The 27,212-nt window shown below is 35.3% G+C and overlaps 1 protein-coding gene across 4 annotated transcripts in view; it reads right to left on the bottom strand.

Annotated features, from left to right (window-relative positions):
* The window catches only part of CACNA2D1 (calcium voltage-gated channel auxiliary subunit alpha2delta 1), a 498,772-nt gene that overhangs the window by 357,897 nt on the left and 113,663 nt on the right, over positions 1-27,212 (bottom strand).

Here is a 27,212-nt window from a genome sequence, read left to right as displayed (position 1 = left end):
CTCCCGGGCTCAAGGGATTCTTCTGCCTCAGCCTCCCAAGTAGCTGGGAAACAGGCATGCACCACCACACCTGGCTAATTTTGTATTTTTAGTAGAGACAGGGTTTCTCCATGTTTGTCAGGCTGGTCTTGAACTCCCGACCGACCTCATGTGAACCATCTGCCTCAGCTTCCCTAAGTGCTGGAATTACAGGCGTGAGCCACTGTGCCCAGCCTACAGGATTTCTAATTCTTAAAATTTATTCAAGCAATAATCCCGAATTTCAGAAATGACTATGTACAAGTCATGCATCCCAACAATAATTATATATGTAGACAAATATAAGCTAAATATAATTGTGTACTAAAGGGGAATAGTTAAGTAAATCCTAGAATGTCTAAAAGATAGTTTATACAACCATTAAAAACCATGTCACAAAAGAAGAGTTAACATAGGAGGCATGATTATATGTTGGAGAAATGATACAACATTTGGTGGTTTTTTTTTTTTGGTTTTTTTTGGTTTTTGAGACAGAGTCTCCCTCTGTCACCCAGGCTGGAGTGCAGTGGTGCGATCTCGGCTCACTGCAAGCTCCACCTCCTGGGTTCATGCCATTCTCCCGCCTCAGCCTCCTGAGTAGCTGGGACTACAGGCGCCCGCCACCATGGCCAGCTAATTTTGTTTTTGTATTTTTAGTAGAGACGGGGTTCCACTGTGTTAGCCAGGATGGTCTCTATCTCCTGACCTTGTGATCTGCCCACCTCGGCCTCTACTAAAAATACAAAGTGCTGGGATTACAGGCATGAGCCACCGTGCCCGGCCAACATTTGGTCTTTAAGACCAAAATAATTATTATCAAGACAACTATATTACTCAAAGCAATGTACAGATCCATTGCAATATCTATCAAAATTCCAATGTTATTTTTCACAGAAATAGAAAAAAAAATTCTAAACTGTGTATGTAACTAAAAAAAAAAAAAAAAAAAAACTCAAGTAGCCAAAGCAATCCTGAGCTAAAAGAACAAAACCGGAGGCATCAGTACCTGACTTCAAAATATATTACAAGGCAATAGTAACCAAAATAGTATGGCATTGGTATAAAAATAGACACATAGACCAATGGAACAGAACAGGGAACTCAGGAATAAATCCACCTATTTATAGCCAATTGATTTTTTACAAAAGCGCTAAGTTGAAACTGGGCCCCTATCTTTCACCATATACAAAAATCAACTAAAGAGGGATTAAAGACGTAAATGTAAGACCCGAAACTATAAAATTACTACTATAAAATTACTACAAGAGAAGATAGGGGAGACACTTCAGTACATTTGTCTAGGCAAAAATCTTAAGGCTAGGACCTTAAAAACACAGGCAACAATAACAAAATTAGACAAATGGGACTATATTAAACAAAAGCTTCTGCACAGCAAAGAAAACAACAGAGTAAAAAGATAACTGATTGAAGGGGAGAAAATATTTGCAAACTATTCATCTGACAAGGGACTAATATCAAGGATATATACGGAACTCAAAACAATTCAACAGTTAAAAAATTGGCAGAGGACATGAATAGACATTTCTCAAAAGGAGACATACAAACGGCCAACAGGTATATTTAAAAAAAGTTCAAAATCACTAATCATCAAGGAAATGCAAATCAAAACCACAATGTGTTATCATCTTATTCCAGTTAGAAGGACTATTAATAAAAGGACAAAATGTAATAGATGCTGGTGAGAATGTAGAGAAGAGAACTCTTATATACTTTTGGTAGTAATGTAAATTACTATAGCCACTACAGAAAACAGTATGGAGTTTTCTCACAAAACTAAAAATTGAACTACCATATTATCCAACAATCCCACTAGTGGTTATTAATCCAAAAAAAAAAAGAAAATCAGCATATTAAAAGGATACCTGCACTCCCAAGTACGTTGCAGCACTATACCACAATAGCAAAGATATGTTATCAGTTAAGTGTCCATCAGCAGATGAATAGATAAAGAAAATGTGGTAGCATATAGACTTGATGGAATACTAATGGGCCACAAAAAAAGAATGAAATTCTGTCATTAGCAGCAACATGAATGGAACCGGAGATCATTACATTAGGTGAAATAAGCCAGAAGCAGAAAGACAAATATCACATGTTCTCATTCACATGTGGAAGCTAAAAAAGTTTATTTTATGGAGGTAAAAAGTATAATGATAGATAACCAGAGGCTGGGAATATTTTAGGGGAGGGCTGTATAGAGAGGGACATAAAGACAGGTTGGTTAATGGGCACAAACATACAATGAAAGAGAAGGAATGAGTTCTAATGATTGATAACACAGTAGGGGACAATAGTTAATAACAATGTATTGTATATCTCAAAATAGCTAGAAGAGAGGACTTGATCAGTTCTCAACACAGAAATGGAAAATATCGAGGTGACAGACACCCTAAATACCCTGACTTGATTGTTACACATTCTATGCATGTAACAAAATATCATGCATACACCATAAGTATGTACACATATTATGTAATGATTCAAAAAATTTTAATGTTAATTTTTTAAAAAAGAATTGCTATTAGTCTCAAATAGTCCTAACTCTACCACTAATTAATGTTGCAGTCTTGGGTAATTTATTTATCTGAATTTCAGATAACTTCTCTCTAAAATGATAATTGTGAAGAATAACTTATGAAATTCATTTGAATTAAGACACTGTATTTTGTAAGAGTCTCATGTACACATTTACATGCATACAAAGCATTTTGGCATAACTATGATTTTTAAAGTAAATATATAGAAATAATAGGATGATAATAAAGGGAATCAAAAATATTTCACTCCAAAATATACTTCTTTGACATATTTTGATATGGCTATTCAGAGGGTCTACAAATTAACAATAGTCCTGAAAGCTGTCTTTTCTCAAGGAGATTTGCATCTGTTTAAAAAGAATCTTATTACTGAAATAAACAAACAAGATTGTGTTCTCAAAACAATCAAAATAAACAATCAAGTAATCAGAATCTTATTACTGAAATAAACAACTACACCTTACCTGCAGATCTAGGAAATTAACTCAACCACAGCCTACCATCCATTCTTTCTCAGAACTGCTACCTGTGAGGTTTCATCTACATAACAAGACTACCTTTGCCCCTTTCTCTCCTATAACCTGTCTTGCCATGCTCCAAGTCCCTATACTTTTTATGACACAAGATGGTATAAAAACAACAACCATCTGGCCATCTGGCCTATTCCTTGAGTTTTCATATTTTCTATGATGCTCATGCACATGTATGCACAAATAATAAATTCATTTGATTTTCTCCTATTAATTTGCTTTTCGTCAGTTGATTTTCATCAAATCTATAGAGGGCAAAGGGAAGGTTTCCCTACACTTTTGGCACTATGAGCAACGTAACCAAAAGCTCTTCTGAAGTTCTTTTGAAGCTGCAGTCCAGGGAACTCAGAATCTGTCAGGCTGGCAGAAGGATAAAAATTTCTTACTAGTCAGATACCCAGGTGTCTATCTGTGGAATCCAATTGAGCAGATAGTGAAAGCCACTGTTTCTCCTTTTCCAAATTTAAGATTAATAAGAGAAAAGCATTTATACACACTAGTCTTAGGTTCAGCGACTCTGGTATATATTTTGGAATATTCATATTGTCTGATCCTTTTCCTCCCAGAAATAGTCATGTGTTTTCCTTCATCTTTGTTTTTTGTGTTGTCATAAAGTCCCTTTGGTCTTGTTTTATGTCCCTGAGAGCCTACCTTGTCATCAAATGGAATCACTATTTTTTGGTCTCAGCCATCCAGATGGCATGATTTTGGGGTCATGTCTGGTAGCCAGTGTGAAAGAAGTGAGAACCCTAAGAAAAGTAAGATTTTAAGCAGCCCACTCTTTGTTCTGAATTTGTCAACCTCTCAGGTGAATATGTCTTAAGAAGAAGTTCCATCCCCTTAAGAAGAAGAAGGGGATTTTGCTGTCTCAAGAAGAAATTGTGCCTTAAGAAGAAGTTCCATCCTCTAAAGAAAAAGAAGGAGATTTTGCAGTTTCAACTTTTACTACATGGTTAGATCTGGGAAAGTCCAATCGCACATGGACTATCCATTGTCACAGATTAATGGATTAGTGAATGGCAGCTTCCCAGAAATTTCTGAGAGACTGGAGACATTGTATGCAGAAATACCATCCTTAACCTGTGGCAAAAAGAGTCTTCTGCTATCCTAATCTATTTCTGGGAGTGAATTTTCTGGGGGATCATGGGGTCTGCATCTTCGTTTTTAAAATGCCACTTATATCCACGGTGTGCTAAACCTGGAAAGTTATCTCTGGGACTTTCCAAGTAAAAGGCTTATTAGCTTGAGTCGTTAATAGAATAAATAAAATTGGCTACATTTAAAAGAAAACCTTTTAGTGAGCGTTTCTCTTCACCAGCTCTCTTACTGGTATCTACGAAAAAATACAAAAAAAAAAAATTGCCTTAAAACCTCTCTTGGCAAAAACAACAAAAAGGCAGACATCTGATTTAAAATAAAATTAATATCCTTTGTGTTCTCAACAGCCTGCTTTGGTTTCTCCACGTGATCTGCAAAAAAAGCACTCCAGCCTGTGGTCTAGTGGCTAGGTTTCTAAGCTCCCACAGATGCAGCCAAGGTTTGAATCTCATTAGACACTCAGAGAGATGTGGATGTAAATTCCTTAACTTAGGAGAAAAAATAAACATTTATAAGAATTATATAATTCTTTTTTTAGGTGGGGGAATGGAGCCTTGCTCTGTCGCCCAGGCTGGAGTGCAATGGCACCATCTCGCTCACTACAACCACTGCCTCCTGAGTTCAAGGACTTCTCCTGCCTTGGCCTCCCAAGAGCTGGAATGTACAGGCATGCGCCACCACACCCGGCTAATTTTTTCGTATTTTTAGTAGACACAGAGTTTTACCATGTTGGCCAGGCTGGTCTTGAACTCCTGACCTCAAGTGATCCTCCCACCTCCGCCTCCCAAAGTGGTGGGATTACAGGAGTAAGCCACCATGCCTGACAAGAATTATGTAATTCTTATAAATAATTATATAATTTATAAATTTATAATTCTTATAAAGAATTATATAAGAATTAGTTTAAATTTTTGTAACTTTTGACATTTTGGGGTACCCATTTCTTATAGATCATTTTCCCCTCCGTGGAGGGCTATTGCTCTCCTGTTCATATCTATGTCTCTTTCTTCTAGCTGTCTTTGGGGGGTGGCTCTGGATCTTGTTAGGACTGCTTCTTTGCATCTCTTTTGAGATATCTCTTGCCTCCTTGCTTAGTCATAAAAGACTTACTGGTTTTGATTCTGAGTCACTTGGTAGATACCTTCTGTTTAAATGCAAAGAGGGATAAAAAAATATTCAAAAGCTGGAATACTGGCAGTTTGTCCCAGCAAAAACCTGATGATGAGAGATTTGAAAAGATTTTACAAGAGCTCTATGGTCATCAGCTTAATTAAAAGCTGACATTCAAACTATGTATTTTTTAAATTTCTCTGTTCTCTTTTGGATCCTGTTTCTCCCACAGGAATCTTTTTCAGTGAACTGAAACGCCATCTTAATTGTATGTTCAGTCCCTCTGTTGACTTCCTTTCTTATTGGCAAGATTTTTGCTTAAAGAAAAAACTAAAACTTCATTGGCCTTTTGCGAAGCTTAAGATGTATCCACACTGGCTCCTCTTGGACTCAATGCTCCATTTGATTCTTCCCCTCCTTTTGCCACCTTCAGTCTTCTACCCAGTTCCCTTTCATCACTGATTGTTCCCCCTTCAAACCCATATTTCTTCCATTTGGTCGATCAATGGATAAAAATGTACTGAAAGGAAACATGAGAGTTACGGTTGTCACATAAAGTGATCGGAAAGGGACTTCTAGGAACACTTCACCTTCAAAACACAGCGAAGGTGCCACTGTCCCCTTTTTGGGTAACCTATCTTCCTCATACACCCCCAACAGTCACAAGAAGGTTCAGCCCTAATTCATTCATGGGCTCCACCCAGAATTCAGTAATCTAGTTAATTTAAGACACAGAAACTTAAAAAGCCACCTGTTCAACTAAATGGATCTTCCAAATACAACTTTCCAATATTTTGCTGCCCATTTTTAAACTTCTTGTAAAAAAAATTTACATCTATAAGAAAATTCTCCATTTGTAAGGGAATCTCCCTCTCTACACCAAAACCACTGGAAACCTATACCATGGGAAAGGCATTCCCTTAAAAGTTTCCATAACAAACTTTTGTTTAAGGTATTTTTCCTGGCTATGTGTCTTAAACGGGCCTTTACCTATGCCCTTCTTTGTCTTGGCAAATAATGAAGTTCACATCCAAGTTCTCTATCTTTGAGACAGAAATTTTCTCTCTTAATTCATCTAGGGCCATCCCTTTAGAAGTGCAAGTTTAAGGTTGCCTAGCTAACAGTTGCATAGGGCAATGAAACAGGTGATCTGAAGATTGATGGTCTAAATGGGGTGGGGAAGGGCTATTTGGAAGTTGGCAAATGAGAATTTCAATGAAAGCTATAAGATTTGATTCTGTGTCTCTTTATGTTATATATCTATATCTGTTATGTATATGTGATATTTCTAAGTGAACCAACATAATCTTTGGTAAACAAAGCTAGTTTTAAAATTGTTGATAAAGGCCAGGCGCAGTGGCTCATGCCTGTAATATCAGCATTTTGGGAGACCGAGGCAGGTGGATCACCTGAGGTCAGGAGTTCGAGATCAGCCTGGCCAACATGACGAAATCCTGTCTCTACTAAAAATATAAAAATTAGCTGGGCATAGTGGTGGGTGCCTGTAATCCCAGCTACTCAGGAGGCTGAGGCAGGAGAATTGCTTGAACCTGGGAGGTGGTGGTTGCAGTGAGCCAAGATCACGCCATTGCACTCCAGCCTAGGTGACAAGAGTGAAACTACATCTCAAAAAAAAAAAAAAAAAAATTGTTGATAAAATAGAAAGTCTTTAGAACTATACTAAATATAATTCAGATATTTTTGCCTGGGTTTACTGGTTAGACAGGTTTATGCTGTCTGTGCTACAATTTTTAAGGTCATGAAACTGCTGCTTCTGTAATATTTTTTATGCTTCTTTAATTTCTCTGTAATCTAAAGCTGTAAACGCTGGCTGCTTGATTCTTCCAAATCCCTGTAAATATCTTTATGTGAGCTTCTATCTTTGGTTTTGAGCCTCTGGATGCTGGAGTCTGGAGAGGTGGCCATAGTAAGACCTGGAAACATATGTGTGTCCATGGCACATGGCCCACCAACTGCCATGTTCACAACTCTGTCCTCTGTCCTGGGTTGTAAACCTGGTATATGGATCCAGGACACAGATAGTCCCTGTTTTTCATACCTGTCCTGAATGCCATGTGAGTACTCAGAACCCAGGACAACTGGAGAAGACGTTCGCAAGGGTACCTGTGCCATAGTTTCAAAATACTTTTCAGTAAAGTCTTTGTCTTGTTATGTGAAATTAAGTAATAGTCATAAAAATGTCTCTATCATTTCTAAGTTAAAAACACTATAACATTAATTATTAAATATAACTCTAAATTTATATGCTTTAACATCTTATTTTTATATGGTATAGAAAAGCTAAATATATTTAGATCTGTTAATTAAAAACTAGGAAAACATATCTTTCTTACAAATTATGAAATGGTTTTCATCTACAAATACTGATATGAAACAGTTCAAAATTACTTCCTAGGTTTTCACTAGAAATTAAGGTTACTAAGAGTTAATATTTAAATTAATATAATTAAATCTATTAAATAATTCTATATGCAATGTGTACAAGAAAAGCAGATACATTTTTTGGTAAGAAAAGTTATAAAAAGTATGAGGATGTATGTGTATTTGTTGGGAAAATAATTTTTTCTAGTTTAGAGGTTATTTAAAGGTTGCTTCAAAATGAAGGGAAAAATGATGCAGACAAAACTAAATGGGCATAGAAAGTTAAGGGAAAAGGAGAATTTCAAATTTTGTGCGGTTAAAAGGATAAAGTTAAATAAATTTATTAATACGGTTTTTAAATTGAGCCTTCATATCAAAAACACATATTAATGCAAAGCTATAATTTGGTTTTTTCTTTTGAATAAGATTTTCATATAGTATTAATAAGAAATAATAAAAGACTTGGGTTTACCTTTTAGGAAAACTTCAAAAAAAGGGGAAGGGAGAGAGAAACAAATTCTGTGTGACTCCTGTTGTCTTTACTAGGTCTTTTAAATATTTGGAAAGCTTGAGTCTCCTCTCTATCAAACAGTAAAGGTTTTTGGTTTTTGAAATCTTTTAATTATTACTTTGGCTAAATCAATGACTATTATTTCACAATGACCTGTGATCCTATTTTTGATAAAATGCTTTAAACCTTTGACATGTTTAATAGGCTTCACAGAATAAAATTTTAAGTTGTAAATTAAGTGTTCTGACCACAAATTAGCTTTGGGATGTTACAGAGGACCCCTAAAGCATCCAAAAGAGAGACAATACGGCTTATTTGATTTATTAAATTGTACAGACCACATTGTCAAATAAGAAATGATGTTTAATCTTCTTTGAGTTATATGTGTATAAATTAATATGTGTCCAAAATTTGATGAGATTCCTAAACATCTGACGTGTTAAATTTCTGTATGCCACAGAAAATAACAAAAGTCCTTGTTAGTTCCATCTTTAACCATGGTCATTTTAAGTCTTGTTGCCATAATAAATTGCTTATTCCGATGCTTTTTGTCCATAAAAGCTTTTTGCAAATCTTAAAATGGTATGTCTTCAAGGAGGTTCATGGAAAAGACTACAAGTATTCTTAAATACACATTTCTGACAACTTTTTAGATCATACAAATGCACTAGGTAAGAATTTCTAAAACTCCAATACAAAAAAAAAAAAAAAAAAACTAGACTCATAAAATTGCTAACCTAGTATCAAGCAGAACAAGAATTACATTTAGCTGAACTGATGGAGGACTAAACTAATTTTTTATCACTGTTTTTGACTGAAACATTGTTGATGCTGTTTACTTTTTACAGTTCTTTTCCAGAGTCAAAAAAAAATCTTTTTTCTTTCAAGTTACTTACAGCTTGTAACAACTGGGTAGAATAAACTTTTGTGAGCACAATTTAAACATTTACCTTTCTCTCTACTGCTCTCTCCAGAATTTGGAAGCCATTTATAAATATTCTTATTTTATAGCAATATGGTTATTTCTGTAAGTTCAATAACAATCTGTTTTATTTTGTAACAGGACACAATTGAAGACACTGGTTATTTTACCCAGGCTTTGACTAGAAAGACATATTTTAAAATGTGACCACTCTGCTTTGAAGCACTGGGATTGACTTTATAACACCAACAGACTTGGAAAAAGGCTGGCCTAGGTACCTTGCCTACACAGTTCCCTTAAAAAATTCCTGACTTTGTTGTGATACGTAAATTATGTCAGTTTCTGACAGGCCCCCAAGAACCTCAACATATTTTAGGGATCTTGAGAAGAAAGAAATTTACTCAATTCAGACTGGTATTATAGACACAGTCTTTGGCTTGGCTCTAAACCTTAAGAGATTTTCAGAAGTATAATATGAAATTTCATATGAAAAAGTTACAGCAAAGTCAACTTATGGCCTATATGACTAATCACTATCCTTGTTGCACTTTACACAAATAATCAGGCCAAGGTTAACAAGACTAAAACATATTTTATAAATAAATTGGTCTTACTATAGCATACCTGTTACTAGTTTCCAGCTCACTGAAGTTTTTCTTGTTTGTTTTTGAGATTTTATTATTACCTGCAATCTGGACTGAATCTTAAATTTTTAGTCCCCTGTGATTCTCCAATCTACTGTTTCCAATTTTTCATCCACCATTCTGACTTAAAAATCACTAGAAATTAAAATTGTGCTTTTCTTAAAGCCCTACAAACTGAAGCTGGACAATCTGTCATAAACTTTGGGAGAAACCACTGTAGCCACTTATATATAAACAGTCTTCATGACTATTGAAGTAGACTCGGAAAGTTAACTGAAACTTTTTTTTTTTTTTTTTTTTGAGACAGAGTCTTACTCTGTCACCCAGGCTGGAGTGTGCAGTGGCACGATCTCAGCTAACTGCAACCTCTGCCTCCCAGGTTCAAACAATCCTCCTACCTCAGCCTCTCGAGTAGCTAAGATTACAGGTGTGCCCTACCATGCCCAGCTAATTTTTTTTTTTTTTTTGTATTTTTTGTATTTTTAGTACAGATAGGGTTTCGCCATGTTGGCCAGACTGGTCTCGAACTCCTTAACTCAAGTGATCCACCAGCTTCGGCCTCCCAAAGTACTAGGATTACAGGCATAAGCCACTGTGCCTGGCCTTGAAACTCTTGATTTGAAATACAATCCAAGACTGTGGATTCCCACTGTGCCCATTTAAACCGAAGATGCTTCAAATTCTAAAAATACTAATTTACAGATGAGTCCAGACATTAGCCTTTGTTTTTCTTGTTTCCACAGAAATGCCTGTTATTAACGATCTATTTAAGTGCATCATATGTACAGTCCTGGTTTAAGAGTCCATCTGCAATGCAACATCCTAGAATAAGAAATAGCTTTTAATTGAACTGACCTATCCTTAGGACTAACAGACTGATTCAAGAGGATATGAGCTAGGTTTTCCAATCTACCAATTTTTTCTTCTTCTTTGTCAATCTATCTCACAATCTCCAACCCAAATTTCCCCATAGCTACCAATCTTTGATTAATATGTGAAACTTTGTGAAGATAAAGTTTCAAATGGGAGACTAAAGGAAACCAAAAAGATTTTACCCTCAAATATATTTCTTTGACCTATTTTGAGATGGCTATTCAGAGGGCCTGCAGACAGCAATAGCCCTAAAAAGCTGCCTTTTGTTAAGATTTGTATCAGTTGAGAAAAATCTATATCAGTGAAGTAAACAACCAGGCTTTCTCAGAGGCCCTACTTACCTGCAGATCTCAGAAATTAACTCAACCACAAGCTATGCTATCCATTCTGTCTCAGAGATATTATCAGTGAAGTTTCATCTGCCTAACGAGACCACCTTTGTCCCATGCCTTCCATTCTCTCCTAGAACCAGTCTTGCCATGCTCCAAGCCCCTACTCCTTCCGTAACCTCAGCATGGTATAAAAGCACCAACCAACTGGCCCTTTGAGTTTTCATATTCTGTATGATTTCTTTGCACATGTGTGCATGTTAATAAAATGTGTATGCCTTTTCTCCTTTCAATGTACCTTTTGTTGGTTAATTTTCAGCATACCTTTAGAGGACAAAGTGGAAACTTTCCCTGGGCTCTTTCAATATACACCAAAAATACACACGGTTATTTATGGGTAATAGCATTTCAAGTATTTCTCATTCTCATATTTCCTGCATTGAACATGTATATTTTGTAATTTAAAATATATTACTCCAATATCAGTACTGAAAAATAAAATTATATCGCATATCATGTCAATGATTTAAATCAATCTTTTTTAATGCAAACTACTGTAGTACACTTTTTTTTGTACATTTTTACATATATATACTTTTTGTACGTTTGTACATTTTTACATATTTTACTTTTTTCCATATTTTGTACATTTTTTTGTACATTTTGTACATTTTTACATATATTTTTACATTTTACATATTCTTCTATGGGAGAATATACACCTTTCTAAAAGAATCACATGAATAAATAATGCTTAAGCCATTTACTTTTTCAATCACAATAATGTTTGGGTTTCTTTTATATCTGAATCTCAAAGGATCAAAGGTTGCTAGGGTAGACAGGTAAATACTTTGGTTTGCTTGATTTAATTTTTTTCTGTATTTGCTATACTGGCCATCTTAGCTCAGTTGAAAGTTGAAGGAAAACATAAAGTTATATTTGTCTTCATTAATTTTTTATAGACACTAAAGGAACTCCACTTGTGTTCACAATGCTGAAAGCATTTATTCTTCCAGTCAGCTGTATGTGTTGGTCATTAACGAATGTGAGAGAGCCAGAGAATACTGTTTTCATTCCATTCTTCCAAACACCAGGATAATGAAACTTCTGGCAAAAACAGTATTCTTATTTGTTCCTATAGTCAGCACAGCAAACAAATGTGGTAAATATCAACAATATGTGGGAAGAATTGCAAGAAAGTATAACATTAGTGAGGTGTGCTAACTATTAGTAATCTTACAGCTCTTGAGAGAATTATTTCACTCAAACGTTTGCATGCCACCTTTTCTGTTTAAAAAATAATAAAATAAAATCTTATTTAATTTACATTGTTCATATTTGGATAAAAAATATTTACCAATTTTAATTTGTGATTTTCAACAGCAGCTCTTCTCTCCAGACTAAAAAAAGACCCCGTCACTGTAGCAGCAGTAATAATGATATTTTAATATCATACAGAAATGCCTGAGATAAACCTATCCATCACTATGCCAATGAAAATGTGATAATTCAAAGCAGATATGACTGCTGTTAACAGTGGCTTCAGCAACCTGTGTTTTACCACCCCATATCATATCATATTCCAATGTTAAAGAAACAGGGACAAAGAACTTTTTCTCTCCTGCTCTAAATGTTAAGCATATTATCTTTTTTTTTTTTTTTTTTTTTTTTTTTTTTTGAGACAGAGTCTCACTCTGTCTCCCAGCTACTCGGGAGGCTGAGGCAGGAGAATTGCTTGAAACCTGGGAAGCAGAAGTTGCAGTGAACCAAGATTGTGCCACTGCACTCCAGCCTGGGCAACAGAGTCTCAATCAAAAAATAATAATAATAATAACGTGTCGTGTCTCTTAAAGTTGTATCAATTGGATTGAGGAGGGCAAGTGAAGTAGGGAGAAACGAGCATCAGTGTAGAGATACAGTGCATCTTAATTTGCAAAATAGCTGGTACCATATTTAAACAGTAGGGTTATTGAAAGACTAAGGAAAATAGAAACCATGATGAATTCAAAAAGCACAACTTTCAAATGATCATGTACAAAGATGGAAAGAAATACAATAAGAAAAAAAGCAACAGCAGCAATTTTGTAAAACAATAAACACTAAGTTGGAAGAAATAAAAACAAGTTTTTCAGTCATTCAACTAAACATCAATGGATTGAATTTTCTCATTGAGACAGAAATTACCATATTGCATCAAAAATTAAAAGCTATATACTGCTTGAAAGGAACACCATTAAAAGAAAGTTGAAAATGTTGCAAATAAAAAGAAAGGTATGCCAGAAAAAAAATCAGGTAAGATAACACTAAAAGACAAGGTGGTTTTCAAAAATTAACCTGCTACATGCAAATTAAAAATGTCACCCTCCACTGATAACATGAAGAAGGGGAGGAAATTAGAATTCTAGAAAAATAAATCCTGAATAATAGATAAGACAAACAGTCTTGTATTTCACCACACAACTAATTCTACACACAGTATAGATCAACTAATGCCCGCTAACAGTAGAATTAATCACAATTTAACTTGATACTTTTTTCTTAAGAAGTTTTAGTTAATCACTGCTTACATTTTGCAAATACTGGGTCTGGGTAAAAATTAAAATTAATTCCTTAGATCAATGTCACCAGGTGGTTTTTTAAAAATATTATTTGCTTTAAAGTATGGGAATTCTAGGTACCAAAAAATTCAACAAAAAAACCCTCAAAAATAAAAAATCTAATATATATTTTACTTGACAAATGATAAGTTTGCTTATGTTTTAAAACCTATAATTATAAATTTTAAATACAATCACTAAGAATTCCTAAAAGACACAGATAATAAATAAGGTAGTTTTAATTATTTTATATATTAACTACTTAAGAATTTAAAATAACTGCTTTAACAGTATCCAACATTGTTCTAATAACTGACAGGACAGAAGTGTTCCTAAAGTCTCTCACTGAATAGCATTGCTTGTTTGTACTTGGGGGTATGTCCTTGATAACTCGATTATTTCCTTTCATTACTTATTGCCTTTATAAACATTAATAAAATTATTTCTTCTCTGACTGAAATTTTTTTAAAAATCAAATATTTTTACCCTTGCCAGTTCTAATTCTCCTTTCTCTCACCACTCCCAAATTCTCACAAAGAGAACAATCCAGTTCCTTAAAATGAGACATGCTTATAAGATTTTTCCCTCTCTGATGAGAACCAAATATAATAGAAGGATGTTCTATCTGAAAGAAAAGAAAACTAAAGCTGTTCAATGAGTAGCTAACATATAAATCAAAATATCTGTGTATTAGTCTGTTCTCATGCTCCTAATAAAGACATACCCAAGACTGGGTAATTTATAAAGAAAAGAGGTTTAATGGACTCACAGTTCCACCTGACTGGGGATGCCTCACAATCACGGTGGAAGGCACAGGAGAAGCAAAGGCATGCCTTACATGGTGGCAGGCAAGACAGATTGTGCAGGAGAACTCCCATTTATAAAACCATCAGATCTTGTGAGACTTAGTCACTACCACAAGAACAGTTTGGGGGAAACCGCCCCCATGATTCAATTATTTCCACCTGGCCTCACCCTTGACATATGGAGATTATAACAATTCAAGGTGAGATTTGGGCGGGGACACAGCCAAACCATATCAATCTGATTCAGTAATACACTCTTAACACTACAAAGTAAATCAGAAAAGGATGTACAAATGTCATCAAAGCCATGTTAGGCAGACCCCAGTCTTTCACTGGTTAATGTTAGTTGAATATTACCAAATGAGTAAACATTAACTGTACCATACATGTGATTCTGCATTTATATATAAGCTACCAAGAGTACCTAGAAGTCTTTTGGGGCTCACTGCTTCTTAAAATGCATACATTATTTTCTTCTTAAAATGCTGTCACTAAATTGAGAAGCAGGAAATTACTACTGTCACACAAACACAACAAAAATGTACACTGCCAGCTTCCTCTGTAATGGATGCCTACTTACGCAGCAATTTAAAACACAGGCAGATCATAGGGATAATTCCCCTGTGTGTGTACGGCTGAGAGGAAAAGTATGGCCTGCCTTGACAGAGACTGCTTTTAAGTCTTTAAACTGTCCTCCTTCCAGTACTTATTCAGTATGCCTTCTATGCAGCTGAAAAATGTTGTTTCAAATCAGTGAGCATGTCTAAAATACTTAAGAAGGAGCAGCTGAGAATCTTTGCGGTAACTAAAACCTAGTAACTTTTCTCAGGACAGGCATTAGGTACCACTTGCTGCTTCTTAATATGCTGATTTAGCCTCCAACAGTGACAGGGCAATTGGTGTGAAATGTCAGCTAAGGACTGGAGACTACTATTTAGAAGAGAAATTTGATCATGGCAGCATAGCAACACCAAGCAGCCCTGATTTTCCTCACCAGATGACTAGCAGACATTTGGCGTCATTTAAATTAAAGAAAGAGCAATCTCCAAAAGATAGCTTCATTTGCAAAATTATAAAGCTCCAATAAACAGTTATTTGAGGAAAAAGAATGATGGTGAATACATTAAACATCTGTAAATTTAGTGAAGAAGGAAAATCCGAAGAGAGTTTTCCCAAGCTCTTTGTACTATACTACATAAACTCAACTGACCTCCATGGTTTACTTTGCCCTCTCATATGATGCCTCTCTCCTTTCTCCTTTAATTGTGTAAGAAGTCTTGTCTTTTAACTATATACTTACCCTCCATTTCTCACTAGTTGTAATTAAAAGTTGGTTAATTAAGCATGCCTTACGCTTAGAACTTCAAATGATATACTTCACTTTTCAATTGCCTACAACCTATGCTTTAGAAGCTAGCAAAAATCACTTCTTGAAATACCAACAGCCAGCATAATTTTTTTGAAAGGTTGCTAGTCTCATTGCTAATTAAAAATGTGAATGTCTGCATGGTATCTAAGCTCAAGTTCAGAAATAAAAACTATTCTAATTAATTTTGATCTTTATGCAATTATATATGCTGTAATATCTAGACCAGAGTTTCCCCAAAACACTCCTAAAGTATATTCACTTATGAGTATAAAAGACCCAGCACACTATGTGGCTTGTAGATACTCTAAAATTCTTGTTTTTCACATATAAAAAACTAAGTAATTACAGTGAGATTAATAAAAACTCATGGATGTTACAATCTCCATCTCCATTACCAAATTTACCACACATTTTATGTAAATACTTAATGCAAGTAAGTCTAGAGAATAAAAAGGCTAGATCCTTTCTCCTTTGTTCTCTCCATGCCTTCTTTCTTCTCTTTCAATCCTTCTCTCCTTTTACATAAATTGTAACAATTAAAATAAGCTACCATTATCACTTTTCTATACCACATCTGCTGTAAAATAAAACAGTAATACATAATCTCATTTTGAAACAAAAATGCCAGCCTAGAACTACATGACCTCAGATAATATACTTAAAACTTTTTCATTCTATACTTCTTTGCCTTATCATATCATGATAATGAGATAATCATAATAATGAGAAGACAAATAGGAAAAGCAATAGAAAGAGGAAGAGGAAGGGACAGAGGAAGAGGGAGAGGAAGAAGAGAAAGAGTAGGAAGAGGAGAAGTCAGAGAAAAGAGAATTAAATGGAAAAATCTGTGTAAAACACTAGGCGGAGTGCCTGACACATGATAAGTGCAAGGCAGAGTGAGGAGATATGCTGCCAGAAAGCTTGGGAATTAAATGGATCTGGATACAAATACATGGGCAAAATATCTCTATAAAATTGAGACTGTCAATACCAACTATAGAAGTATGTTGAAAAGATTAAATGAGTAAATACAAAAAAGTCCTTAGTACAGTGTCTAGTATATCAGAAGCACATAAAAAATTAAGACCTATTTTAAGGTCTCATATAAGATATTTGATATTTTTAGAACATTTTAATATTTAAACTAAAAACAATTACTCTCTACTGAGAAATCATGAGGATTAATTTCATTTCAATGGACACAATATTTGAATCAAAATAGTTGTTAAAGACATCAAAAATTATACGTTGTATTCATCTGTTTTTATCTAAACTAAAAAATACCCATTTGAGAGGTAGAAGTTGATATGTGCAGTCATTTAATGAAAATGAACATTTCTGCAAGAGTCAAACTTGTTACTATCAACGACAAGCAAAAATGGCTATTTGAAAATCCACATTTTAAAGAAATGTTCTGAGCACATAAATATAACACTTGATAATTTATTTAGTTATTTTTTTGTTTAAGAACCACATTATGTTGTTGTGCTAGAAAAAAAATGGCACAGGCAGTAAGATATAGGGCAATAAATTCTCTCTAAATCCTCTTGTAGAAAATGAGTCATTATTATTTATTATTAGACCTTTAAGTTGACGGACCTAGAATTTCTCAGAAAAGACAGTGTAAACAATCAGGGGTGACTGGTTCACAACAGACCAACATTGATAGCAGTAGCTGTAATTGGGGAGTAATGAGTCCTGAGACTAAATGAATAAATTAACCAGAGAAGTAGTAGACAGTCTTTTGTAACTAATGTCTCGGCTGTCAAGACACAACTTGGTTTTTGCTCTTAACTGGGCGTTGACAGCGTCAGCTCCCCTAGAATACAAGGGGCACCATTTCACTCCAGCCTGGGTGATAGAGCAAGATTCTGTCTCGAAAAAGAAATAAAATAATAAAATAAAAGAGTCTTACCCCCCTCCTCAAAAAAAAGTGAGATGGCTTTCACCTCAAAATGTAACAGATTACAGAATGTAAGAAGACTGTATCTTATCTTCAAACACAATAACATATCTTCCTCATAAGGTTATTCTGAAGATGAAATTTGATACTGTGTATAAAGCACTTCCCACAATGTCTGGCAATAATGATGGCTCAGCAACTGGAAGCCATCATTATGCGCCAAAAACACTAAGTTGTGAGGAACTGATGATAGCTCCTACCATCCCCAACACCCCCCATGCACATACATACAAAATGAGATATTCTTCTAAAAAGAATGCCAATCAAGTTTTAGTGTACACAGGAGAGAGAAAAGAAAACAGGTTTCAATTAGACAAGGACACAGATATTAGGAATCATTTCTTAAAAAACAAGCTAAGCAACAATAATGGGGTTTTACAATTGTAGAAGCTTAATCACTAAAAATATTTGAGAAAAGAACTGCCAACTCCCTTGCCTTGGTGGCTTAGACATTCAACTGCGCGAGATGAGAAGACCAGAAAACTGAAATTCCAAAATTCCATCAAGATTTATGACTTTGGGCCAGGCATGGTGGCTCATGCCTATAAGCCCAGTACTTTGGCAGTCTGAAGTGGGAGGATCCCCTGAAGTCAAGAGTTTGAGACCAGCCTAGGCAAAACTGGAAGATCCTGGCTTTAACAAAAAAAAAAAATTAAAATTAGCCAGACATGGTAGCATACGTCTGTAGTCCTCGCTACTCCAGAGGCCAAGGCAGGAAGACTGCTTGAGCCCAGGAGGTCAAAGTTGCAGTGATCCATAACAGCACCACTGCCCTCCAGCCTAGGTGACAGAGTGAGACCCTGTCTCAAAAAAATAATAAAAATAAATTTTAAAAAGATTTATGATCCATGATACTTCAATTAAAGTCACAGAGCATTTCATCATTCTAATGATAAATTGTATCAGGAGATTTTTAAAAGAATCATAGAAATCTAATCTTGCAAATGCAGTTTTTGACTTTAGAAGCTTTAAACGATTATGAAGAACAGATCCAAAGAACACTTGTGTATATAAAAAAGCCAGGATAGGTTTGGGCATCTCACAACGGGCTTCTACCTTCATGTTATTCAGTAAAAGTTAGCAAATGAATTTACAGCGGAAGGTTTAGAGTTTATTTCATTCTGTGGGGAGATAATAAGGGGTTAACAAGGAAACGGGAAAACTAAATATCAACAGATTAAAAAATAAAGTTAACATTTCGGAATCAGAACACCACTTTTAGTCCAATTCTATAAACGGCTAAATGTTGTTTAATGTTAGCAAACATTACTTGATCAGACTGTCTTTGAATGTATGGGATACCATAAAGTTCTCTTTAAAGATTCCATTATGTGAATTAAAGCGGTTGGCCTTGGATCAGCACTGTTTCTCTATATTTACTTTCATCCAAAACACTATTAACTACCACATTCAGATCAGAGCATTTCTGTTGAGGTGAGCTTGCTATTTTGTAAAAAAAAAAAAAAAAAAAAAAAAAAAAAAAAAAAGAGGTGAAATGACATATGGATTTTTTTTCTTTTTTTGCCTCACTTTGGGATTATCTTTCAACAATCATCAAGGATTTCACAGACTCTCAAGTCCCCAAGTAAAGTTTGATGACTATCATCATAGAAAGAACACTGTACAAGTAGCTGAGAATCCCAAGTCCTGGTTCCAGCTCTACTACTAACGACCTATGCGCAGGACCAGCCAGCTTTGGTAGGTGTGAGACCTGTGCAGTCAGACCAGGCTGACTGACTTGGTGAGGACTCCACTCAGAAGGACCCCATGTTTCGTTTCATTCTCTGATGCTGCCATTTTGAAATTCTAATAATTTCTTAACAAGAGCCTCACATTTACATTTTGTACTAGGCTCTACAAATTGTGTAGTTTTTGCCTGCCACTTGAGCTAATTCTGATTTTGCTCAAAGTAATTACAAACCCAACACTCCCTTTCCCCCATGCTGCATTACCAGAACATAAATTTTACATTAGATAGTGCCTTCTGATCCTAAAGCCAACTCTAAGAATCTCATTTCCAAGAGATTTCATTTAGAAGACAGAGCCTTTCACTGTTGCCCCAACCCTTTCCTTGTCTGAACCTTCCATTAAATAATTAGGTGCCCTACACCATTAATTGTGCTTTCTATCTTAAAGGTATATTTGACTACTACATTTTTTTCAAAAGTACCTTTGTTCAAATACCCATTTAGTGCTGACACTACTCCATGGAATGTGCGAGGAAAACGCACTCTCTAGTACTGAGAGATTTAAAACAGAAAGTGTGGTTGGCTGGGCGTGGTGGCTCACGCCTGTAATCCCAGCACTTTGGGAGGCTGAGGTGGGCGGATCACATGAGGTCAGGAGTTTGAGACCAGCCTGGCTAACATGGTGAAACTCGCATCTCTACTAAAAATACAAAAATTAGCTGGGTGTTGTGGTGGGTGCCTGTAATCCCAGCTACTCGGGAGGCTGAGGCAGGGGAATTCTTTGAACCCGGGAGGTGGAGTTTGCAGTGAGCCAAGATCACGCCATTACACTCCAGCCTGGGCAACAAGAGCAAAACTCCAAAAAAAAAAAAAAAAAAAGAGAGAGAGAAGGAACGAAGGAAGGAGTTGTTTTAAAATAACTTCACGGCTAACCTTTAAATAATACATTAATCAGAACAAAATGTTATAAAAATTAAAATGCTGAGTGTGTTAAGAGAGTATCAGCACAGTTACAGGTATATGGATCTGTCTCCTTAGTGTAATTCAAGAGGTCGTAAACACAGCACTTAGTGTTTCACCATCTCTTCTGTTTGGCCCCAAATTCCTACCATTAGACTTAAAAATCTATAAAGATGCTGCTCCAGTGTGTAACGTAAGAGGAAATGTGATGGTGTATCTGGGGCTTTCCATTTACCACATTAACAAATGATATCAAGCAAGACAGGTATCTCCCACTTAAGCAGTAATCTGCTTCAGAAAAACCTGATGTTCTGAGTGAAAATTCTCATAGCCTATTATTTATTAAGTGGAAAAAAATAGAGCGTTTTTATATCAACCCAAACCCCTCACAACCAGCTTTTAACCACCTAAAGAAAACAGTAAAATAGACACTCACCAAACGCCAAGGTGCGTGGACAAATGTTATAAACCATATATTAAGGTGTAAAGGGCTACAAGCATCACTTCCTGCTCATACAATGAATAAGATGTTAACAGACAGTGTCGTAGGCCCTACTTGGCCTTTCGCTGTCAGCAGAAAACATGCACATCTCCTTAGTTGGCACCTGGACTACATTTCAAGGCATCTCCACATGATTCTGATGTTCTACTAACTATAATGTAAATCACGTTGTTTTGTTAAAAACATTGAGATTGGAAGATGTAAATGTAAGTAGGTGCCTTATAAGCATCAGCAAAAAGCAAAACAAGAAACAAAAACATCTTAGTGAGAGCTCAGTCTAGTCTGTGCAGATTGGATTTCAAAAATCAAGAGGCATTCCACTAGGCAACCATTCACTGCAAAGATATTCTGCAGGTTATGTCTGAATTTTATTCGGTAGCTAAACTAGCTAAACTACACTCTAGGTAGGTGTTACAAGCTGTAGGGCAAGCAAAATAAATGACGTTGCCGACTTTAAAAGACTTAAATATAATGGTACTATGAGAGCCCAGTAGAGCATTAATATGGCTTTTTTAGTAATAATAAGTACATGTCAACTGGACAGACTGCTTTGATTTAACTGGACAAATGACAGACAAACAAATTTTGGCTAAGATTATTGAGATGCCATGGAGCTGAGAAACATGATGCAGCCACATAAAAGTTAGATAACATAAACACAAGAATTCCAGCCCAAATCTCTCACTCTATGTAAGATTTGGTGAAGTTATTTAATCTTTCTTAGTTTCAGCTATGCACTGTAAAGATTAGATGAGTTAATGTTGTAAGCTTTTAAACAAGTGACAGGACACACAAGGGAACACCAAGTATTTTTGTAGATACAGCAGGTCCTCGAATAATGTCATTTTGTTCGATATTGTTTTGTTATAATACTGATAAGAAAAAATGAAAATCAATTCCCGGCCAGAGCACTGTCTGTGTGGAGTTAGCATGTTCTTCCCATGTCTGGATAGATTTCCTCTGGGCACTCCAGCTTCCTCCAGCATCCCAAAGATATGTACATTAAGTAAACTGGCATGTCTCAATTGCCCCATGACAAGTAGGTGTGGGTGTGGGCATGAGTGCACTCAGTGATGTGATGATGTCCTGTCCAGGGTAGGTTCCCATCTTGCACCCTGAGCTTCTGGGAGAGGTTTCGGCCACCCAGCACTCTAAACTGGGATAATTAAGTAAATAATTATCTTACTTGTTCATATTAATCTTTCTTAAATGTATGTATGGCTCACATTTCAGTGTTTAATAACATAAGTTTTTGGTGTTTATGTAAAAGCTTAGTGATATTTTTGTGACCAGGAATATGCCATAGACACTTCACATTTGCTTATATCAATTAGTCAGTGGGAAAATTGGGTTTGTTATATAGCGTGTCATTTAAAGTCGCAGTTTCCAAAAACCCATCAATGATGTTAAGTGAGAACTTACTGTATACACAACTGGGTTTGAATTCTTTGTCAGCTGTGTAAGCTTGGGCAAATTATTGAACTTCTCCAGGCTTTCATTCTCCCATGTGTACAGTGAAAACAACTATATGTACTTTGCAGAACAGATATAGTGTTAGAAATATATGGAAAGTGCCTAGCAAAGTACCTGGACCACAGCAGACAGTCAATAAATGCTAGTGATTAATTTGCCCCTTACTATAAAACTCCAAAAACTTTCACTCTTCTCCATCTAAGTAACCAGCTCATTCACTCATGCCTCTACCTTGTTTTTACCCAGAACACTTAACTTCTTAAATTTCTGTCCTTTACCACAACTTCTTGTTTCTCCACTGTTCCTTATAAACTTACACTTTATCCACATAAAAATGTCTACTTACTTGAAGTCTTATTTCTTGACCATTATCAGATCCTATCTAACATGATTCCTGGTTTCAAATACTTCAACTACCATTGACTATTCTCAAATATCCTTGATGTTTACAAAGTTTACTTTGCTGATCCTCAATCCTAGATGGATTCAACAGTCTTCATTCTATTAAGTTTGTGCAAAAGTAATTGCAGTTTTCTACTCTTCGTATTACGCCAAGCCGTATTAGAGAAAGCTGATTTGATATGAATATAACTGTTACATTGAAAGGTGGGGCTCCATATAAAAAATGCCAACAGAAAACAATGTTTCCTTTCCTCTCCTCTGCTTCTTTAAAATGAATTTTCTCTAGACCATCTTCCATAAAACTCATATTAAATCCTGAAAAAGTCTTAACATAGACATCAACTGTGGAATATATATTGTAATTGAGAGTTCACCCAATTTTGTTCAGAGAAGCAATGGCCTAGCTAAAACTACATTTCTTATACCCCTTGCAGCCAAAGGTTGCCCAGTGAGATAGACACAGAAGTAACAGAGTGGGATTTCTGCAAATCTCTTGAGTTACCTACCTACATATATCTTACTACAGGAGGAAAAATAAATGCACACTCTGTTTAAATCACCCTTTTGTTGGCTTGTCTATTAATCACATTTGAACACAACATTATGCCTTTCAGGTTCCCTAATTTTTCCATTCACCATTGTATATAAAAGTGTTATTGCTAAAAGTAGTCTCAGTTAATCAATTAAAATATCTAGTCTGGAATAAAAATCAAATGTCTAAGCTTAATGTAAAATTCATTTAAAATCCCATTACCAGGTTAGTACTGCTTCAGACCAAGAAACTTCAGATGGAGAATGTGGTAGAGGTCTATGTCCACTCTCTGAGTTTTTCCTCCTGATTTCATCTTGACACTTCTGACAGGCACAAACACGGTGATTTCAGCAATGGCACTATGAGAAAGTTGGCAATGGATGGCTTTTCTTGACTATAATTATGTGTTGTTACTCTCTGGGGCTGATAGATGTTCAATACTGACTTGTTCCCTTATTGAGATACTTTCCTAGTTGTTTGGAGGTACCTAGGACATTCAATTGCAATGTCATGCTTCTGAGGGTCATTTAAACCCCAGCCCCTCATCTCCCATTTGACAGTATATTTCTAGCCTCTTTCTGCTAAACTAGTTTTGTTCCTGGCAGGAAGCCCTGTTGGGTCCTATCTGAGACCAGCTCCATCTCACTGCCTTGTTTTGTATGTAAGTTTGTGCCCCTTGATGCCGTGTCTCATTGCCCTGTCACTGGGTAAACATGTCGAGCCTCAGCACTTCCCTTTTCACATCCACAGGCATGTATCAAATCCAAATAAATAAAAGTAATCTCAATTTTGCAAAACAATTAGTGGATTAGCTAATTCCTTCACCACTTAGACTCAAAGGGAAACGTATTAGCTCTCTAAGTAATCTTCTCAAAGACATTTACGCTAGGATTACAGAGAAGGGTAAGCATACTTTTCTCCTGGGAGAAAGCAAATGGCACAATATTTTATACCTCTTTCAAAGGAATTTTTCTCCTGTTCTCTTTAACCTGGATAATTTATACCCTCCAGATAGATTCTGGATTAATGGTCAAAATATGCACATCCACATAAACACACAGAGTTTTCAGAAAGCTCTTTGAAATGCATATGTAGCTTGGGCCTCATTTTTAGAACATGAGGGTGTTTTATATCTTCTGATTCTTCTCAGTGTTAGGAAGGCCCTAGATTTTATTCCTGAGTCATTTACTTACCCATAATAGACTCCTTTCACCTTTTCTTACTTTGCTCTCCCAAATCTTCAACAAGTCCCCAAGACTCCCACAGCCCCTTCAATCTTTACATATAATATCCCCTTCTACTTGGCCAAGAGAAAAGTGGTCATCCATTGTGACTTTTAAATTCTCTCTACCTGCAAAACTAACTGTCTTTATTTATATCTAATAATATTCCTTCTGTCCCAAGTGAAAGATTCCACCATCTTTTCAAAGAAAATTGTATGACCTTGATCTTCTCTCTCTGTCTGCTTTTTCTGGAACCATCCTTCAACATTCAGACTATTTTTTCTTATTTTCAAATTTCAGAGATTTCTGTTTTTCTAGCTATAAGCATGCTTGTATGTCCTCCAGTCTCAAAAATAGACATGAAAGAAATACATTCTTCAGTAGTACTCCACATTTCCCTTCACTGTCCTACCAAACTTCATGAAAATCCAGACAAATTTCTTGCCAATGTCTCACTTTCCAATCATTCCTTAACACTACAGTCTTTATTCTGTTCCAGTATATTCTGTTGAATCTATTCTCACAAAAGTAAACCAATGACCCCTAATAGCCAAACACAATGAATTTTGTATTCTTCTTTGAGTCTCTAAAGAATTTCAGAATTCCTTCCTGGATCCCCTTCTCACTTCTTTGTATCTAATTTTTCTGGAGTTTCTTTCCATATTTTTTAGTTAAAATCCCTAGAGAAAAGACCAGAAAGCTGCATTTTTCTAAAATGTTACTGGCACTGCTGACAAATAGAAATGATATAGAATGACTGCCCTAAGAGTTAAAGAAAAAAAAAAAACTATTTGGTTAAATAACAATAATCTAGTACTTCCAGGAATACAAAAACAAAACCTACTTTAAAAATCACTTGAAAACATTTGTCATGTTCCTTTTTTTGTTATCTAATCATAAGCTCAATACCAAGGTTGAATTAAGAGTTGGAGTATATTACAGTATTTAAAGCTTCAAAATAGATTGGAGCAGCTTTAATTAAAGTTACCAGGACAACCAGAGGGAGACAGAATATGCCATAATTGGAAAGTGTCACCAGAAAAATTTGTTTATTATAAACTTGATCCTATTTTCTTTGAGCAAAATGCCTAGAGACCTTCATTTACTGAGCAGATCCCCCTTGGCTGGGCTGGTTGGTGAACAATGAGACCACTGATTTCATTTACCTCCATCTCTCAGAAGGCCACATTGGAGGTTGGATTGCTTTGTTGAAAAGCTTTCTCCTGTAAATTGTTCATTAAAACTTGCAGATATTTCAGCCTAGTTCAAGCTGAAATGTATGTTCATAATAATGTTAAATGATTATATCTTTTTTGCTTCAAAACATTGTTTGATTTGAGATTGCTTAAGAATAATCCAATGATATTAGTCATATAATCATTGCAGGGAGCCAGTTCCTGAGATATAGACGTAGCAAATGTCAGAAAAAAAAAGTCATTTAGCAGACACATCTTGGAAATAAAATGGTTCAAATTATGAATGTGGGTTTAGAGGGGAAAAAAGCTGGATTTTAGACAGAAGTCATAAAGTTGAATTCTACCACTGCCTCATGCTATCTGCACAGTCTTGGATAAGAACACTGGTCTTCTGAATTTCCTCATTTACAAAATAAGAATGTATAAATATTTAATGTGTCTACTTCACAGAGTCTCTTTAAGGGCCTAATACATATGAGTCATCAGAATCATAACATGATTTTATATAGTAACAAGCCCCCACCCCCCACAAAAAAAAGCAAAATTGCTATCAAAGAGATAGCAACTAAAATGTTTTGATATCATTTTATCTTTCAGCTCTTCCTAAGGCTGGTAGATGGAGCTGATCAAAAGACAAAAGCACAAATGAGTGTAAAATAAAGTTGCAATAAGTAGTTTAGAGTCAAACATACAAACAAAAACAAGCTAGCACATAAGGCAATAAGTTAAATTGACTTTTTAATCAAAAAGATTATAAAAGATAGGATTAACAATTTAATCTTCAAATACATAGAATCTATGTTCATGTATGCACAATAACAATTATTGCAGATACTAAAAAGCAATAATTTCACCAAAAAACCCTCCAGTTTTTAACTTCCTTTTTTCAAAAACCTGAATTATCAAAGACTGTTAAGTAATTTCTTTAGTAGGCATATAAGAAAACAACTTATATGCCTACTAGTAGGCATATAAGAAAACAGCTACATTTTTTCTTTCACAGTGTTTACATTTATATTTTCAAAGATATCTTATGTTTACTGAAGATTAATAAAGGTTTTAAAATTTTCCAAACTCAAATAAAAATGAAAATTGTTTAAATACCATATATTTTATTTCACTAAATCATTCTTTCGAAAATGGTTAATTGATACACGATTCACTGAAAAATTAATAGCCTTCCAGAATATTCTATTATCTAGATCATCGAATGCTTATTCAACATGGATGAATAGAAGTTCACAAAATACTACTTAGCCTCATTTCTTCCTTGTTATGATTATACACCGAAGCCAGACACATCTGAATTTGAATTTCACATTCAAATTCACATTCAAATTTCACATTCTTGCTGCTCAAAGTATAGTCTTTGTACCAGAAGCATAAGCATTACCTTATGCTTGGTGGCTTATAAGAAATGTACTATCTCTGTTCTGATCTACTGAATAAAAATCTGCATTTTAACAAGAGCCAAGGGTGATCTGCATGCATATTAAAGTTTAAGAAGCACTGGCAAACATTACTTA

The sequence above is a fragment of the Pongo abelii genome, chromosome 6, assembly GCF_028885655.2.
Source record: "Pongo abelii isolate AG06213 chromosome 6, NHGRI_mPonAbe1-v2.0_pri, whole genome shotgun sequence".
Taxonomy (NCBI): Eukaryota; Metazoa; Chordata; class Mammalia; order Primates; family Hominidae; genus Pongo; species Pongo abelii.
Note: the sequence above shows the minus strand (reverse complement) of the source record. Positions and strands in the feature narration are given on the sequence as shown.